At 47.3% G+C, this 17,138-nt stretch overlaps 1 protein-coding gene across 9 annotated transcripts in view; it reads left to right on the top strand.

Annotated features, from left to right (window-relative positions):
* The window catches only part of TAOK3 (TAO kinase 3), a 66,423-nt gene that overhangs the window by 9,182 nt on the left and 40,103 nt on the right, over positions 1-17,138 (top strand). For 4 of the 9 annotated variants that reach the window (XM_065738860.1, XM_065738868.1, XM_065738859.1 and 1 more), the window contains exon 2: positions 16,188-16,287. The gene's annotated coding sequence lies outside the window, so the exon portion shown is untranslated. Of the gene's footprint in view, positions 1-2,836; positions 2,925-11,204; positions 11,382-16,187; positions 16,288-17,138 lie in introns of those variants that run through there. The other 5 variants (XM_065738867.1, XM_065738866.1, XM_065738861.1 and 2 more) reach the window with 4 other exon arrangements.

Genomic DNA, 17,138 nt, shown 5'->3' with positions numbered 1-17,138 from the left:
TAAAATGCTCTGTTAAAAATATCACTTTGTTTGGTGTTTTGATTTTCTTTTTAACGCTTTCCTGGCTCCATGCCTCTCCCCCTGTATGTGCCATTAATGCCTAGGAAAACTCAGCAGCCCCGAGTCCTGCCCACTTGGGCTGAGCCTCATGCTGACTCAGATTGGTTGTGGAAGTCTGAAGGCTTCTAATCAGAGCATGGTTTCCTCTGTCGTCATGACAGGTGTATCTCAGGTATGAGTTTTTCCACTCAGTTGCTAACACATCTCCTTTCATGTTGATCTTGAATGATCTGCTGCTCTCGCTGCTGTTTTCCTCTCCTTCAAGACCATTCACTGAGCTTTTTCTGAGAGAAGTGCGGGGGGTAAATGACATTTCTGGGCAAGTAAAGGCGAGGTGTGTACAACAGCAGCTCAATTCTTGTAGCTTTTCCAGAACCTTTGTACAGTAATCAGGGCATATTCCTCTGTTGCCAGGAGCAGTTCAATATTTCATCCTCATTCCTAAATTATATGTGAAGTAATGGATTTACTGAGTTGAATCAGGAAGCCTCTGGTGGTTCACACGGATGTGCTGAGCACCAAATTTTATCCGCTGTTGTGTATGTACTATGGCAGCTAATTGAGAAGCTCTACTGGCTGTGTTGGGGCTGCCTTAAACCCACATCTCAAACCCCCAGAACTTTCAAGGACAGCTGCATATCAGAAAACAGGTACGATTTTGCAGTGGGATGCGTTTGAATAGCTTCTGGGCACTGGAACGTTGCTGGTTTGCAGTTCATTTTAGTTGTGTTCTGTTTTGCTTGCAGTCAGAAATGTGTTTGGGCTGAGCGTGGTGCAGTTGGCTTTCTGAGCTGGTCATCTCGTTCCTTGTCCTTTAAGCGCACCCGCTCTGTCTGTGCCTGCTTTGGGAGATAGCACAGCCCTATGAAGGACACTGCTTTCTGCAGCCTTTAATGTATATCAGGTTTGTTTCGCAGTTGACTTGGATCACGCTTTGAGATTCACAGAGCATTTGGTGATGTTTTGACTGTTAGTTTATCTCTCCCTCTCAGTAAGGCCGTGCTCTTCTGGCTGGTGCTGATAGCAGCTTGTTGGGATGCGTTCGCTGTGAGTATTTGGGGTGCTGACCTGGGGTGAGCATTTGGGTGTTTTTGCCCTTAGTTTTTGGGTTGGATGCATGATTGAAAAGGCTGCAGGTGGATGTTTGCCCATATTTAATGGCAGAATGCTCTCATAGTTCTTTGTATGATCGCCTCATGTGCTAATTTTTAATGGTGGTCCTGACACCCGAGTTACAGGCTATTTCACAGTGCTGATGGCAGCTTCACTGATCATATGTACTGCATAGCAGTTGGTTAGAGGATATCCACATGGCAGGCTGTGAGATAACTGCCTGCTCTCTTACTCTTCATGTGCTATGGAAGTGGTCTGGTCTTGTTGAGTAGGGCTCGGATAGCAATAATGGACATGAAAAATCAGAGCTCACTGTCACTTGTTGACCAGAGGTATGAATGATGCCCACTGCTGAGAGGTGGTGGTCTTTAAAGTGAAGGACTTAGAAAATTACTTCAGGTTTGTTTCTTGTTTTTTAAGAAGTACTTTGGTGCTTTATGTGCTCTGGAAAAGGGGGAGAGGAGCGGCCCAAGAGAGCATTCTCTGTGGAGAGTGCTGCTCTCCATAGGACAGTGAAGCTCCTCACAAGGCTGCAGTTTTATCCTTTATAGAGAGGGAAATAGGGCAGTTTTGTAGGCAGGCTTGGTATGATATACATAATTGTGCTTCAGTTATGCACACTTCTTGTAAAAGCAGAATTTTAATACACGGGTGCCCCTTTACAGGGGAAACACAGGTGAGCATGACTGCCTTCTTGCTGACCGTGTTTCATCTAACAGCTACCTGCTAGCTTTCCTTCACACTCCCAAAAATCTGATTGTCAAATCTGTTGGGTTTTATTTTCAGTTTTCCAGTAGTGTTTCCTGTATCATGGCTTAAAATATGCCAGGGCAGATTTGCCTCTGTTCAGCTAAGCTGCTGCCCCCTCCCCATCTACTGCACCCTCCTGTTGCTTCAGATAATTTGGATTTGGGTTTCAGGAGGGTCCTGGGGTTTGAATGGATTTACATGGGTTGAAATGTTGGTTTTGAACTTTGCATCTTTGTCTCATCTCTGCAGTAGACTGCAGCTAGGAACGAGACATTGGGTATATTAATGGGGTTGTGCTGTCGCCTTTTGATTCTGCTTTGGGATTGAATCAATGCTGCTTTGCAAATAGAGGCCACCGTTCTTCAGGAAGGGAAATACTGATGTATTTTTACCTCTGTCAGAACTGAGAGCAGCTATATATGGCTGTGACGTGTGCCTGTGCCTTCGTTGCTTCCAGTTGCACAACCCCCAAATTCACTGTGAGCATTTGCATAGCATTCCTGCTCCTACTTCATGTGGAAGAATGGCTGAAGATCCCCTATGGGAGATCTGTTAAGGTGAATACAACGTCTATAAAATCACAGTCTGGTAGTGCTGAGGGGTTTCCGTGAGCACTGGTGCAATGCATGTGTGTGTTGTAGCAGGTGATGAAGCTGACTGCAGCACTCATGCCTGTAGCATTGATTTCAGACAGAATAAGCAACTTCTGTCATGGAGTGAAAGTTTCCAGTTACTCTTTTGAACTTGCTCTTATACTTCTGGTTGCCGTGCTAATTAGATGCTTGTGCTAATACCTAATGCTCAGCTGTTGACTTCTGGCCTAATTGAGGTACTACTGCTCATTTGTTATGGCAGCATTAAAAGCCATCCAGCTGTGGTGCTGCGTGGAGCTGGGCTATGTAGAAATGTGTGTTTTGGTTCATGCTCCATCCTGACCTGGGAGAGCTACTGACTTGTCCGTGGTTGCACAGGGAGCCTGGACCAGGCTGAAGTCATTCAAGGTAAGCCCTGATTTACTCTTACAGACTATTAGGTGAGCGTTGTTTTTTATACTCAGAACCTGAGGTTTGAACGCCTTTTGCAGTCACTGATGAAAAAAATAGGGAATCTTTTTGTGCCTGGACTTCTATGAGCAGCTGTCCCTCCTCGTGGCTCAGCCTCGGGGTTAGGGCAGTAACGTTTTGTTCTCCGTGCCCGTGGATTTTGAAGTTCACTCACTGATAGGTGAGGATGTAACTTGCAGATGTTGGAAAGCAAGATGGAATTTCTCTTGTCCTGCTGGATTTTTATCAGTCCTAGTAACTCAAGAAGGCCATTTCGTACTCTGTGACAGAGAGCCCACAGCTGCTCAGTAATTCTAGGAGCACGCGGGCTGATCTGGAAGTGTTATTAGTTTGAGACTAGCACAGAAGTGTTGGAGCTCTTGTTAACAGATTGGAAGACAAAACCAAAAACGTATCTTAGTGCTCCAAGGGCATATGAACCTTCATGTAACTGCTATCTTCCTATTTCCTTTGTCGCTTCCACTTGTGGTAAATGAGGCAGTGCTTTGGAGTGGGGAGGAACTGGAAGGTCAAAGGGAGCTGGATCCCTCGTGGCTGTAAGGTTGAGGCTGGGGCTGTTGAGCTGAGATTGGTTAAAGTTTGGGGAAGAGACAGGAGGAGGTGATGCAGTTACTGAAGATACAGGTGTGTGCTGTCAGAGTTCTGCTGGGCATTTACATTTTTTTCCCTCAAAATGTCCTCAGATTCATTGAATTGGTTTGTTTATCCCAGCCTCTTCTGTCCTCAGTGTGTCTTAATGAAATTTATGCTGCCTTCAAATGAATCTAGCTGATGTCTTCCCATTCCCAAGATAATTTTTTCAAATTGCAATCTCTTCTACTTGAAATCTGCCGTCAGTATGTCTTAATACAGTGTGTGTTTATGGAAAAGGGGGATTTCTGCTGATCTGTGTGGGTGTTTGCACATCATTCCTGCAGCCATTGGCTGCCTAGCTGGTTCCTAGAAAATAGAGGGGAATGTGGTGCCATGACTCATCCCCCAAGCAGCAGATGCTACCTGCTCCCAGCACTTGGGTGGCAGCTCCTGCAGTCTCCTTCAATATAACTCCATGTTCGGGGCTCAAAAGTATCTTCGGGGGTCATCTTAATGATTGCAGATGAATCCCTTATAGGGAGCGGATCAGCGTGTCTGCGCTGCCGTGGAGTTTCTGGGTAGCTGCAAGTGTTGTCTATAGGAGGAGCTGGTGGGAGTGGTGTCCCTTGGCCATGGGCTCGCTGCTGCATGCCTGTGCAGGGCTGGAGGAAGGCTGCAGTGGTGGCTCTGAACAGTGGCACAGTGATGAGGGTGGGGCTGGGGATGTGGCAGGACTGTGCCTTGCTGGGATGGCTGCGGGGTGGGAGGGGATGGCGGCTCCATCTGCCTCATTGCTTCTGAGCAGGATAGCAATGGGAGCGGCTGTCCCGCCAGCTGGGCTTGGGAGATAGGAGGCTGTTCCTGGCAGTCTGTGGTACCTGCACTGTCCTAAGGAAATCAGAGTGATGCTTCAGAGCTGCGTGCTCCTATCAGCTCGAAGGTCTGGGATTCCTGTGCAGGCAGAGGTCTCACAGATGGCTCCAGAAAATCCCAGAACGTCTCTGGACTGCTGGTGGATCCAGACCCGCATGTGGTGGGGTTGGCATGCTGAGAGGAGGGCACAAAGCCTGGGGAAGCTCCATGGGGCAGCTGAGCTCTGGGCTTCCCTGTGGGACCCCAAAGGTACATGGCTGTGTGCTTGCAGAGAGCTCCCTGGATAGCTACCCTTGGTTTCCCAGTTGGGTTTGGGGTGTTCTGCTCTCGTGGTGCTGTCTGTGCACAAATAGCAGCCATGCTTTCTAGTAGTTGCAGTCCCAAAGTGATGATTCCTTAGTGCTGTAGTGGTGGGAAGCGAAGCTGGGTGCTTCTTTGATACTGAACAGCCCATCCTAACAGTTCAGCACAGCTTCTGCACTGGGTTTCTGCCCTTCCAAATAGCAGAAACTGCGTGTAAAATTCAGGGGCTCTTTGTGGATCCCCATGAGGCCTTTGTGTTACTTTTAGTTACACATTCTTACCTATATATTGACCAGGATGACCCAGAAAGGATATTTTTCTGCTGTGCTCTGGAGCTCTGAGCTCCTCCAACCTCTGGGACTGATGTGGCCATATGGTAAAATATTGAATCAGGAATTGCTTGGTTTGTGCTAGAATTTTCCTTCCGTCAGTTTGCAGTGCTATGTCCCCGTCTGTGGGAGAGCTGCTTTCATTCACTGAGGTTCTCAGAGTGATGTGCTTACGATGAACTAGTACAAAATAATGGGTCTTCCGAGCTCACTGCTACTGAGAAGCTGTCACACAATAAAAACATTGTGCACTGCAGTGACGACGTGACAGGGGACTGTAGAATCATCTCAGCGTTTTGGGCAGCCTGGAGTTTCTTCCCAGGTGGATATAAAACATTGCCAGAAGAAGGTTAATCTTCTGGCGGAAGCACGGCATTGGATTTCTGCTAGTATTCCCAGGGGTTCATCCCACGTTGGATAGCAGATCCACAAAGCAGGGCTGTTAGTATGTATGGGAGGCACCAAGAGCTACGACAGCACCGGAGACGTTGGAAGACCGATAATTCTTTCATTTATTCATAGAGTAGGCTGCGTAGCTCTTAAAAATTTGATCAGATGCCAGTTCCTTCGGTGGCCGCTCCGTTCCGAAACCTTTTTATAGCTGTGCTAACATCTCTGAAGGCTGCTGGGCTTAATTAATGTTTAAGGCTCTTGAACAGGAGACGGCGTAAAAAGGGAAAACCAAATAGTGCCTTCTCTTCTCTCAAGGCTGAGCTGTGGGGGCCTGTTTCCAGGAAAATGAACGTTTTTCTCGTGCGTAAACCTGTTATGCTGCCTCAAGTGAACGTTCTGCTTGGAGCATCGCAGATTCTGACCGACGCCTGTGGTAGGAAAAGGACTTTGGTGCATCTTAATAGGAAGCAGAACTGGAACAAAGTGACATCACTGAATGACTTCTGCTTGAAGTCCAGCAACACGGCCTGCAGGGGAAGATACTCTTGGCAAGGAAGATCCTGGTGATGAAAGCTTTACTGGAGCAGTTAAGCTTTAGATAAAAACCTCATGTATTATTTAATCTCCATTTAGGCTTTTTTTTTCGCCTGGTTGAAAAGGTAACAAGTAGGGCATGGAGATCCTATCGCTGAATGAGCTTCAGATGCTGTATTCAGCAAAAAAAACCCATCTTGGCTTCTGATAGAAGAGCTTAATGCCTTAATAGCGTGAGATTTAAGATTATCCTATGATACTGAAATTACACAGCCAGGCACCTCGATACCTTTCACTTCTGTTCTCCAGTCCACCTCCTCTCAGAGGGGAGGAGAGAGGGCAGCCTTGCTTTATGGCTTTTCCTATTTTGTTTCATGCATCATTACCTCTGATGCTCTGATGCTCATCCTGTGTGTAGGCTGCCTTTATTTTTGGCATACCTTCACATCGCTGCCTTCCCCCTACATCTGATACTTTTAATTCTCCTCTGCTTTACTCCTGCTGCCTTTTTCTTGCAGCTGATGTGGGATGCTGTACTTGGGCCATGTGATGTCTCCAAGCCGTGGTTCTGCTGTGACTTCTGGCATGGCTGCAGTTGAATTTGAGCATCCCCGTGCTCTGAGTGCCTTCCTGCCTGCCTCTGTGCACTGAGCAGATGTTCTCGCAGCGCTCTGCAGCAAGCCCCAGGTCTTTTTCATGTGTGGTTACAATTAATTTAAAATTCAGCAGCGTGTGTGAGGAGCTGAACATATTACTGTATGCTACCCTGCTTTTCATAACACGCATTTCATCGGTCGCTGTTCTGCTTTGGAGTTCATGTAAGCCTGAACTGCTTGAGGTGGACATCCATGGCTGTGTTTTTGACTTCATCTCCTCAGCCATGGGCGAGTGCTATCTGTGAAGTGTCTGCAACCCATCCAGTGTTGTTAAGTTTCAGAGACTTGTATTTATGACATTGCTCAAGATGCCTTCCCTAAAACACTCGCCAACGAAATGGTTATTTTGGTGACGATTCATAATAGCAAGATATAATTAGAGCAAAAATATCACTCAGTCCTGTTTTACAGCAGTTTCTAAGCTGGCTCTTCTTCCTATCTGGTAAACCTGGTCTTTGTGGCTGCTTACGTGTTCCTACATAAGCTGCCTATTCCTTGGGTGCCAAAGTGAAGTGTGGGTATTTCTGAGTTATGCTTCGGAGTGCAATTCCTCTTTCGTTCTTTTTTATCCTTCATGTTACATGTTCTTGTTTAGTTCAGTCTCTGTTCCCTCCTGCCCCAAATGTCACATCGCTGCTGTCCCCAGGACACCCTTACCCAGGGCTCCTTTCCCCTGCAGCCTCCTGCCCCCGTGCTGTCACTGCTTGTTTCTGGGCAACTGTGCCATAATGTGATGTGATTGAGGCACTCCCCATGCAGTCTGTGCGAGAATTTGGTGACTCCCGGCCCTCCCTTCGCCATGGCTTTCTTTCATCACCTCCGCAGGTTTTCAGATGTTTAAGCCCAGCAACAAGAGAATGTAATTTAGGCTTTGAGAGTAAGTTCTGCTATCGAGATCCTTGGTGTCTACTGGGACACCATTTCATTGGTACTGGAAATCACAGCAAACAGAAATGCACTCATGCTCTTGCTAAAAGCCTTTTGTGGCCGGAGGGATGGTTCCCCGACTTCACTGCTGGGGCCATTGCTCCTGGCAGAGCATCTCCTAAGTGTGCTGTTGCCATAGGGATCTGCCTTCCCTCATCATAAAAGGACTGCTGGCTCCTGGAGCAGGGTCATCTTCCCTGCTAGGAGCCCGTCCTTCATTTTATCCTCACTCCTCATTGCCTAGAGGACACCGAGACGGTTTTTACGGATGATTTCTTCTCCCCTGGTTTAACATTCAAGAATGTACTTCGAATCTCTGCTTGGAAGATGCCTGTATGGGAGGAGGTGGTACATAAATGAGAATTGCAAGTGGAAGAGCGGAGTTTTGTCACCCTGTGGTTGGAGCCAAACCCACATTGGAGTGACAGGGCTGTGAGCTGTCCTGTGGTGTGTCCTTAAATGTCGGCTGTTGCTGCCTGCTGAGCCCACTGCCTTTCCTCTCTGCTTCTCCTTTAGAACTGTATTTTTTCATTTAGAGCTGCTGCTTTGACCTGACAAGTCCCATGAAAATAATGCTGAAATCATAGATGTGGAGCTGTCCGTTCTCCTGTTGTGGAAATGCACATCTTTGGGTGCTGTGTGTCCCCGAGTGATGGGAATGGTGGCACAGTGGGATATGATACAACTTCAGTCTTATCTCAGAGCTTCTGTTTGCTAAAGTGAAATAGTTGTCTCCGTTCAGCAGTCTTTTATCTTTTTATTAACTTCAGCTTTTTTCAGTTTTATTCCCAAACTTGTCATTAATAGGGTTGACAATGTATTATTATCTTTTGCCTTTCTTTCCCTGGTGCTTACAGTGTCCGTTACGCTCTCCTGCTCTGATCATCCCAGACCCCACTGTGGGCCACAAACTGGTGTTACCCCATGGCTTTGCTTTCCCAGGTCTGCTCTTTGAGTTTGGCAGTCTGGGATTTCTGATGGCAGCAACTGGACCCTCGTGCATGATTTTTGTTTACTGGTTAAGTACACTGAATTAGCAAAAGGTGGTAACTGTGTACTAATTATAGGAAAATATACTAATGGCAGGTGGTATCAGCTCTGAGTGTCCGATAGCCACCCCAGAACCTCCTCATGGAGAGAAAATGGCGTCTTGGCTTTGGAGAGAGGTATTTGATTCCTTGTGTTGAAATAAGCAAGCTGCCTAAAATTGCTTTTCTTAGCACAGGAACAGAGGCTGGAGCTTCCAGTAGAGATGCTCATGTAGAGACTTTTGGGAGCAGTTCCTGCTTCTGTTTGCAGGGGTGGATGTGGAGCGGGGCTGGGGAATGACCGTGCCCAGAAAGCTCTGTGCTCTGCCTGGGTTATTGCATGCCTCAGCATGGAGCAGCACGAAATGCCCGCTGACATAATTCACTTATGGTGGTACAGCCAAGTGCTGTCACGTCTCTCAGTGGCCATTTCCTCAGCCTAGAGAGGGCTTTGGTTAGCAGCGAGGCCCATGAGCACGGATTTCATACTCAGTTTCTGTGTTCTTTGGGCAGCCTTGGGCGGGCTTTGTTTCTCGTGTTAACAGCCTCAGTGTTTTGTCGAGCTGGGTGCCCACTGTGGCAAAGCTTCACGTTAGAGGTTCAGCTCTCCCTCCCTGCCTGTATGCAGTGGTTACGGGGTGGTGACGTTTTGGACATGAGACATCCATATTTTGCTCCTGTGCTTATCTTCTTATTGCTAGCACATAAAAAATGCATGCGCTAGAAAAGAATAAACTTAGAAAGCTGGTGGGTAAGTCATGTAATATTAACGACCGATTCTGTCTTGGCTGATAGATGCTGGAGTAAATTTGTCACCTTTTAGTGCTAGGCTTCTCAGGTGTAATTGAATTTTTATGGGATTTTTTTTCCCTAAAGAAACTTCCTCCTGTTCAGTTCCACTTGTGAAGCAGACACCGAGCACCTGGGTGAGACAGACACAGCCGGCCTGGAAAAGAAGTCCTTTTCTATATGTTAATTGTGCCTTAAATAGGTCAGGTAGAGTGGTGTGCTGGAGTAGAGCAGAGGCACCGAGGGCGGACCGCGCTGAGATGACGGGCTGAGGGTGTCGGGCTGTTTCCTAAAGCGTTATCACTAGCTGGCACAGAGGGAACAGGAAGGAAAGGGCTGCAAAAGGAGAAGTGTGGCAGGGAGGGATCCGTGGGCCTGGGAGCCCCATGGAAACGGGCTGAGGGCTGGGGCTGCTCGTGGGACCTCCCGCACCCTTCTCCAGGCAGCACGGTGTCACTGTTCTGTGGCATAACTGAACATGAACCTCAGCGAGCTGAACCAAACTGCTCTGTGCAGGTCACAACGTGCCTCCGAGGGATGGGTCGCAGCCATGCCCCCTAAGCCGGCGTGGTGATGAGCAGTGTTAGAGCAGGTGCTTAGAATGACAGCAGCCACGTGCCAGGCTGCAGGGAGATAGAGCAGGCAGCAGGATGCCTGTGATGCTGGGAGCAGTCGGGTGATCGCACTGGGTGGGGACGGATCTACCCAGCTCTGCCTTCTCTGATGATGCAGCGGCCAGAATATAAACTTTAAAACACCTAAAATAGCTGTGAGCCACAAAATGGATGCAGTTCTGGAAGCTGTGACATTAATAGGTAGGAAACTCTGAGTGTGCTTTCATAAACAAATGCGATGACTTATTTGTGCCTCTCGCAGCGTAGCAGTCATGAATTTGTGACTGTCTGGAGCTGACTGACTCGTCAGCGGTGCAATAAAGAGGTTGATAAAGTGCTGCAGGAAGGCTGATGAAAATAAGGAAGCAGCTTCTTTTTTTTCATGATCCACACGTGATGAAGTTTAGATGTTTCTTAGTACATAAATGCTAGTAATAGAGATGTTACAAATGGAGCTAGGTTTCGTTTAACCAGAGGAAAAAAAGGCTTCAGTGAAGGTATATATTTACAGTGGGACTTGCAGTTTACTCGTTTAATTTCATATCCCAGGGCCACAGCACACAGTGAGTACCGTTGTCAGTAAAGCACTGAATCATTTTTTATTAGTATGAGTAATCTCTGTTAGCGTGAGTTAACATGGAATGATCCAGTGTACATGTCAGCACTGGAGGATGCCGAATCCACGTCTGGATGTGCCAAGGTGCCGCTCAAAGTGGATTGCAGAGCTTGGCAGAGGGGACCTCAACCTTTTGGGAAGAGGAGCAGTGTTTGAGGGACTGCTGCTGACCACAGCTGGGGATTGCTGATGTAGCAGTTCTGGTCCCATTGCCCACTGTCGTTACACACAGCGTAGAATCACTTGCAGGCTGCACACAGGAGAGGGTTGGCTGCTTCACTCCAGCAAAACCTTTTCTGACAAGCATGGAATCAGTGATTAATTTAAGCAAACAAAGGCTGTAGTACAGCTGCTTTTTGTGTACACTGAGAGAAAACTTATAACCAACCTGCATACCAGATCGGTGTCGTAGTGTTTTACACATTAAAATAAGGGTAATACTAATAAGCTAGAATGAACGCGTGTTGCTTTCGTTCGCGTAATAGCGGCTGTAAAAGTGAAGTGTTCTTAGCAATCAAAGGCATGACGTTGAAAAGCTTAAAGTGCAGCTTTCAATGGGTGTTGCTTTGTTTTTTTTTCTTAGAATTATCAGGCTTGAAATAACTCAGGACTTCACTAACGTGAAGGTGGTGTGGCTCTGCCAGTGCGCGCAGTGTGCCTGAATCAGCTCCTCTACGCAGATCCAGAGAGCCTTTTCCTTTTATAGCACGAGGACAGCTGGGGCTCCTTATCAAAGCTAATGCGTCAGGATCTGGGTAGGTGAGTTGTTTCACATTCCTGAGCCATAAAGAAGCCTTGATGCCTCTCTTCCTTCCTTTAGGAGTGCTTTTGAGAAGGAAAACTTCAAGGGGAGGGCTTCAGCTGGAGCCGTGCCATCGCCTTAAAACCGGGAAGCCTCCGTTAGTCCATCCCCTGCTCCCCTTCAGTCCGTGGGCATGACTGTAGTTCTGCTGGAGGTGTCTGCTCTGGATCCCCACTGCCGTGGGCAAACCCTGCAGCATCAAGGGCTCTCTATCTGCTGTAGTCTGTGCATGAGGGAATTAATGAAGAAAATAGGTTTAACACGTTGCAGAGGAGTTGGGTGAGGTGTTTGGGCACGGCTGTGCTGGCTGTAAATAGCAGTTAAAGGAAGAAATGGCTCGTACTTCAAAAAAATATGTATTTTTGGGGTGTGTATGTGTGAGTGCTGCAATGGAACTTGAGTGTGTGCCTGCTCTGAGGCAGGTTTCTGGTTTGGGACAGCATTCCCTTCTTAGTGCCATCCTCCCATCCTCCAGGTTTTTGGAGAGGCAGCACTGAAGGAAGGGAGCTGTGTGTGTTTGCTGTTGTGGTGTAAAATGATCCCCTCCCAAAAACACTGATCTGAAACCAAACACATGAGTGCTGCTCCTCCTGCTGCCCTTCCTCCTGCCTGGAGCTTGTTTTTCTGCTCACTGCAGAAAACTCTGCCCTTGTTTTGGGAAGTGCCACGGTGCAGTTGGGCACCAGCATGAGTTCTGTGTATTTGTGTGCGTGCGTGAAAGCAACCTGTCGTGGTGTGAGGCACGACTTGGGCTGGGTATTACAAGCCCTGCTCTGCTGTTGTGTGCATAGGGCAGGGGAGGTGTTGGGGTGCTGGCCCTGCTGTTCTTGTAGCTCTGTGTGATATTAAATGCAGTTGTGAGCTGAGAACACTGGGCAGGCCGCAGGTTGGTCAAGGGACTCCAGTAATTTTGATAAAGAAGTGTCCTCACAGAGTGTGGTGGTGGTTATGGAATACAAGCACACGAATATAACAGTTGTGCTCTTAGAAACACCTGTACACGTTTGTGTTTTGTTGCTTTATTTACCTTATGGCCAAGGACCTCTCTGTTATTATTTTAGCACTTGGAGAACGTAACTGGGAGTGGGATGAGAATCTGTGCAAATCTGCATGAAAACCAAAAGCATCCATTTGTAGTGGGAGGGCTACCTGTGCTTGAGGACACCACTGGAAAAAAAGGAGTGTGTTCCAGTAGTGATTTGGGGGGGGGGGTTTGCTTTGGTTTAGCTGGTGCACTGCTGAGGGTGAATTGGAGGGGTGGGGAGGGAGCAGCACAGTAAAAGGCTCCAGGCTGAGCTGCTGAAGTGGTCATGGGACAATCACAGAATCGTTAAGGTTGGAAAAGACCTTTAGGATCATCAAGTCAAATTGTCAACCCATCGCTACCATGATCAGTGAATCACATCCTGCAGTGCCACACTGGGGCGGGACATCAGAGAGGCACTGGGGACATTCAGGGAGACACAAGGCTGTCCTGAGGGCCACTAGATGTCCCAGGACACTGGAACATCTGAGAGGCTGCCAGGACATTCCGTTAGATAGGGGAACACGGGGATGTCCAAGGAGATGCAAGGACATAAGGACATGTAGGCAGGTCTGCGGGGCTCTGAGAGCACCCAAGTGTTTGCAGGGACATCTAAAGGCCACCAGGGATGTCCAGAGAGACACGGGACCAATCTGAGAGCCTCCACGTGCCCACTTACTTCACTGCTTTAATTATGAATGGTGTCCAGTGTTTTGCTTCGTGCTGGTTGACTGGGGCATCTCCCATGAAGGAGATGTTAAAGCAGCTGGTAAACTTTGCCTTGCCCCAAGCAGAGGCAGCCAGACATGCTCAGCATGCAGAGGTTTCCCCCTGTAGTAAACCCAGCTGTCAGCAGAGCCTGGTCCCTGGGCTGTGCCCACTACCCCTGCCAGCAGCTGGCTTGTTCAGGGCTTCTGCCTCTGCTGTGGGCCCTGGGCAGGCTCTGTGTAGGGCTTGCCTGTTCTGATACAAGAGTGGTTTCAGGCCTTTAAAAATCAGCTTGCTTTGTAGAACAGCTTTCTGATAGGAAACAACAGCAATAAAATGCAACTTATAAACCTCTTGCTGCTGCAGCTGGTCCTTTCCCTGTTACCTGCCTGAGTGCTGCTTCCCTGTTACCCTGCCAGGAAACTCAGAGAGGCACTTTGTGTTAAATGTTTTTCCCTGGGTGTTGCACTGGCTGTTCTAATGGACAGGAAGACTGGTTTTCTCCCAGGGAGCCATTGCCATGTGCCCAGCCTCTGGGGATGCTCAGAGCACTGCTTCACTTGAGTTTGCCTTTAAGCATTTCATATCTGTAAAAAATCTGAAGCAATCACAGTACTGGTGTGTACAAAAGTGTGCCAGAAGTTTACAAGTTATCCTGTGTCACTAGATAGTAAAATACTATGTTATTCTTGGATGCTGTTTACATCCTTAAGAGCTCCAGGACCTTGATGCTAGTTCTCTTTGTTCTGTGCTGATTTGACCAGGCTCAGGAAGCTGCTCAGGTTTGGGGCAGTAATGAGTGTTACTCTGCCCAACCTCCACATCATGGGACCATTGGGAGTATTGGTGTGGTTGGCTGAGGTTCAAAACAGATCACTGCTCTAAAGCTGAGTGCCTGAATGTCACAGAAGCATTGTCCAAGTGGCACACTGTGTGATGTAGGGTGCAATTTCCTGATTTTTTTTCCCAGTAAAGAATTTAACCCAGTTGCCATCGGTAAAGTATATATCATGAGACTATCTTTTCTTAGGGGATCTTCACATATCTTTCTTAGAGCAACTCTCCAATTCCTCCTGCTTCTCTAGCCCTGTACAGCATTCCAGAAGCAGAGTGTGAGCAGCATGTCCCCAAGGGCTGAGCATCCCACCAGCAGCCGGTGGCTGAGAGCTGCAGTTTGGAGGTAGGCAGTTGGAGGCATTGCCAGGCGGCCTCATCCAACCCCAGTGCTGTTCACACGCTCTCAGAAGCCTTGAGTCACCCATCACGTCCATAAGTCATCACCCATATGACTGTTTTCATGTGAGGGCTTTGGAACATGCAGTCTTTCAAAGGCAGATTCCCGTGTGTGTTTTGAAGGGTGAGGAGCAAGGATCAGGCTTACCAGAGGAATTGTTTCTTGGTGCATTAACTAAGCAGCCGAAACAACATGCTTAAATGGACGAAACCTCGAATAATTTCTGCTGATGGCATTCAACTGCCTGAAGAATTAAGTCAGGCACCATTTAAACCGTCTTTCCTTTAATCTTTCCATGCCTAGAAGGGTGTTTTAATATGAAGGATTTGCAGCTTTGCCAGCTTACCAGCGAGCCATCGATTTTCATCTTTCCTGACCCATGGTTTGTGCCATGGTGTGCTGCCATGCCATTCCCATTGCTCTGCTCCTGAAGCACTTCCCATCCCAGGCTTTGATGGTGGTCGTGTCTGGAAAGTCACCGTGCTGCTAAGGTTTGCACATCACGCAGCCTCACCGTGCACATCTGTCACAGTCAGAATGGCATTCTGACCTAGCTTAGCTTTAGGTGTAGGCGTGTGGGGATGGAGGGGAGGGGTTGGGGTTGGACTTGGTGGTCCTAGAGGCCTTTCCCATCCTCAGTGATTCTTTTGAGATATTTTAAATCCTAAATTACTCTTGACTATTAGAGCTGCACTGATGTTGTTCATAGCACTGTTCCTTTGACTAGAGATGGATAAATGCTTTTCTTGCTCGGTTTGTTTTTTGTTGTTCTAAAAGCAAATGGATTTTTCACCTGGCTGAAAAGTGCCAGACCTGAAATACTGCATTCTTTGCCCCTGTGTTTAGGTATGTGGTAAATATAGCACCTTTGAGTGAGGCCAGTCAGCTGGGGATGAATAATCATTTCATTCATCTGCCTGCTGTCATTAGTTTATTCCTGGTAGATATCAGGAATTCAAAGGAGAATATCACTGACTGACTAAAATGTTAGAGATCTTTTTTTCCTGGAGCTCCTCAGATAACTTTTAAACAGCTCAGTAGCAGTGTGCTGTCACGGAGAACTGTAGGTAGGCAGGAATGGTGGGTTTGGCATGTAATGACAAGCAGGAGGTCTCCTGCACAGATGTTCTAAGAAATGAGGAGGTGCATTAGTTTCTTATCACTAATTCAGGTCAGTATTACTTCACATATTGCAATAAGGCTGTAGATATCTGAGGACAGGATGGTTTCAAGCTGTCTGTGTTTGACCTGACCCTGAGGATGGTTGTGTGCTCTTGCACTTGGCTGTGTCCAGCGGTCTGGGCCTGATGAGAGGTGTTGGGTCGCACTGGTTGCCCTGTTTTTTGGCTTTACTCATTCTCTTGCTGGTGGAATCCAGTGGTGTTTGACATACTGATGTGTAGGACTTCAAGGTTCTGTGTGATGTCAGGTGTAGCACACTGAGCTCAACGCCAGCTTCAGCTTTGTGAGCTTTGTCCCTTTTTGAAGGCCATCTGAAAAGCGTGCTGTAAGAACAGACCTCCAAACAAGCTTGAGAGCCTTTATAAAAAACAAATAATTTGGCATTTACTCTCATTTTCTGTGTCCTGACCATTGATATACAAATATAGCAACACAGCTTCTTCACCTGAAGAGGGACGATCATTGTTTGTGGGTGGTGGTATCTCCCTTTGCTGCACTTGCAAACAGTCCCTTCGTAGTTGATGAACTTCTCTAGATGCAGTGTTTCACATATTAGGATGAGGTACTGCATTTAAATATTACATTTTAAATACTGATATTTGCTTTCCTTTCCAGAATATTGGGAGTGCACGGGATCTGTGGAGACGGGAGCACACAACAATGCTGCTGAAAGGAGTCTGAGCCACAGAGCATGCTTTGTGCCACAGTTACCCAGGTATGCTTCAGTGGAGTGCTCTGAGCACCTCTAACGAGCTGCAGTTGGTTGTGCTTGTTGCTCCATTACTTGTCATCCTGAGCCAAGGGGAATGTCTCAGCCTCAGACCAAAGTTATGCTCTCCTTTAATCCTTGCTCTGTCTGGGTGGTGGTTGCAGTTTGAAATCTTTCAGAGCCTTTAACATACATTTTAGTTGAATTTGGTTGCTGTATTTCAGCCAGTCTTTCTTCAGATATTATTCTGATGCAAAGTAGGCAGAACACTTCAGTGTTTATTTTCATTAGCATTTTTGTTGATGCACTGAGAAGATGTGGTATCAATAAGCCATGTACTGAACTACATATGGGGAAGTAGGGTCTGTGATTTGCTCCAGACTGCTGTTAGAAACTGCTCCAGTTGACTCAGCTGCAGATAACCTGCTGGGCTTCATGAGGCCAAAGCTGAGCAGAGGCATCAGTCATTGCTGGTGCTGAAGAAGGTGTTGAAGGAGTAAATACCTGCCTCGCAGGATGGAGCCTAGGAATTTCAAAAGCAGATCTGTGGTGGAAGTTTTGGCTCTCAAAGAGCTACAGAAACCAATAGTAAGACAGATCTTAGGGCACTAAAAACTTAATATATATTTAAAACAAAACCCCACACTCACATGATTGTGAGGTGTTTCTGTGGAATAGAAGCTAACTGTTCTTTTAGCACCAGCTGGCAAGTGGGAGTAGAGAAACAAAGCAAACCACCAGCAGAGAAAAGCAGGAGGAGCAATAGTGAGAGTCTGAAAATTGACACGTTAGGAGAGCAGTGTGGTGAATGTGTCACAGGATGTTTTGCGTAGCAGCAGGACTTTTGCCTTCAGGTG

This window comes from Cyrtonyx montezumae, unplaced genomic scaffold (genome assembly GCF_038088225.1).
Source record: "Cyrtonyx montezumae isolate F1298 unplaced genomic scaffold, pur_monq_1.0 scaffold_23, whole genome shotgun sequence".
Lineage (NCBI taxonomy): Eukaryota > Metazoa > Chordata > Aves > Galliformes > Odontophoridae > Cyrtonyx > Cyrtonyx montezumae.
Note: the sequence above shows the minus strand (reverse complement) of the source record. Positions and strands in the feature narration are given on the sequence as shown.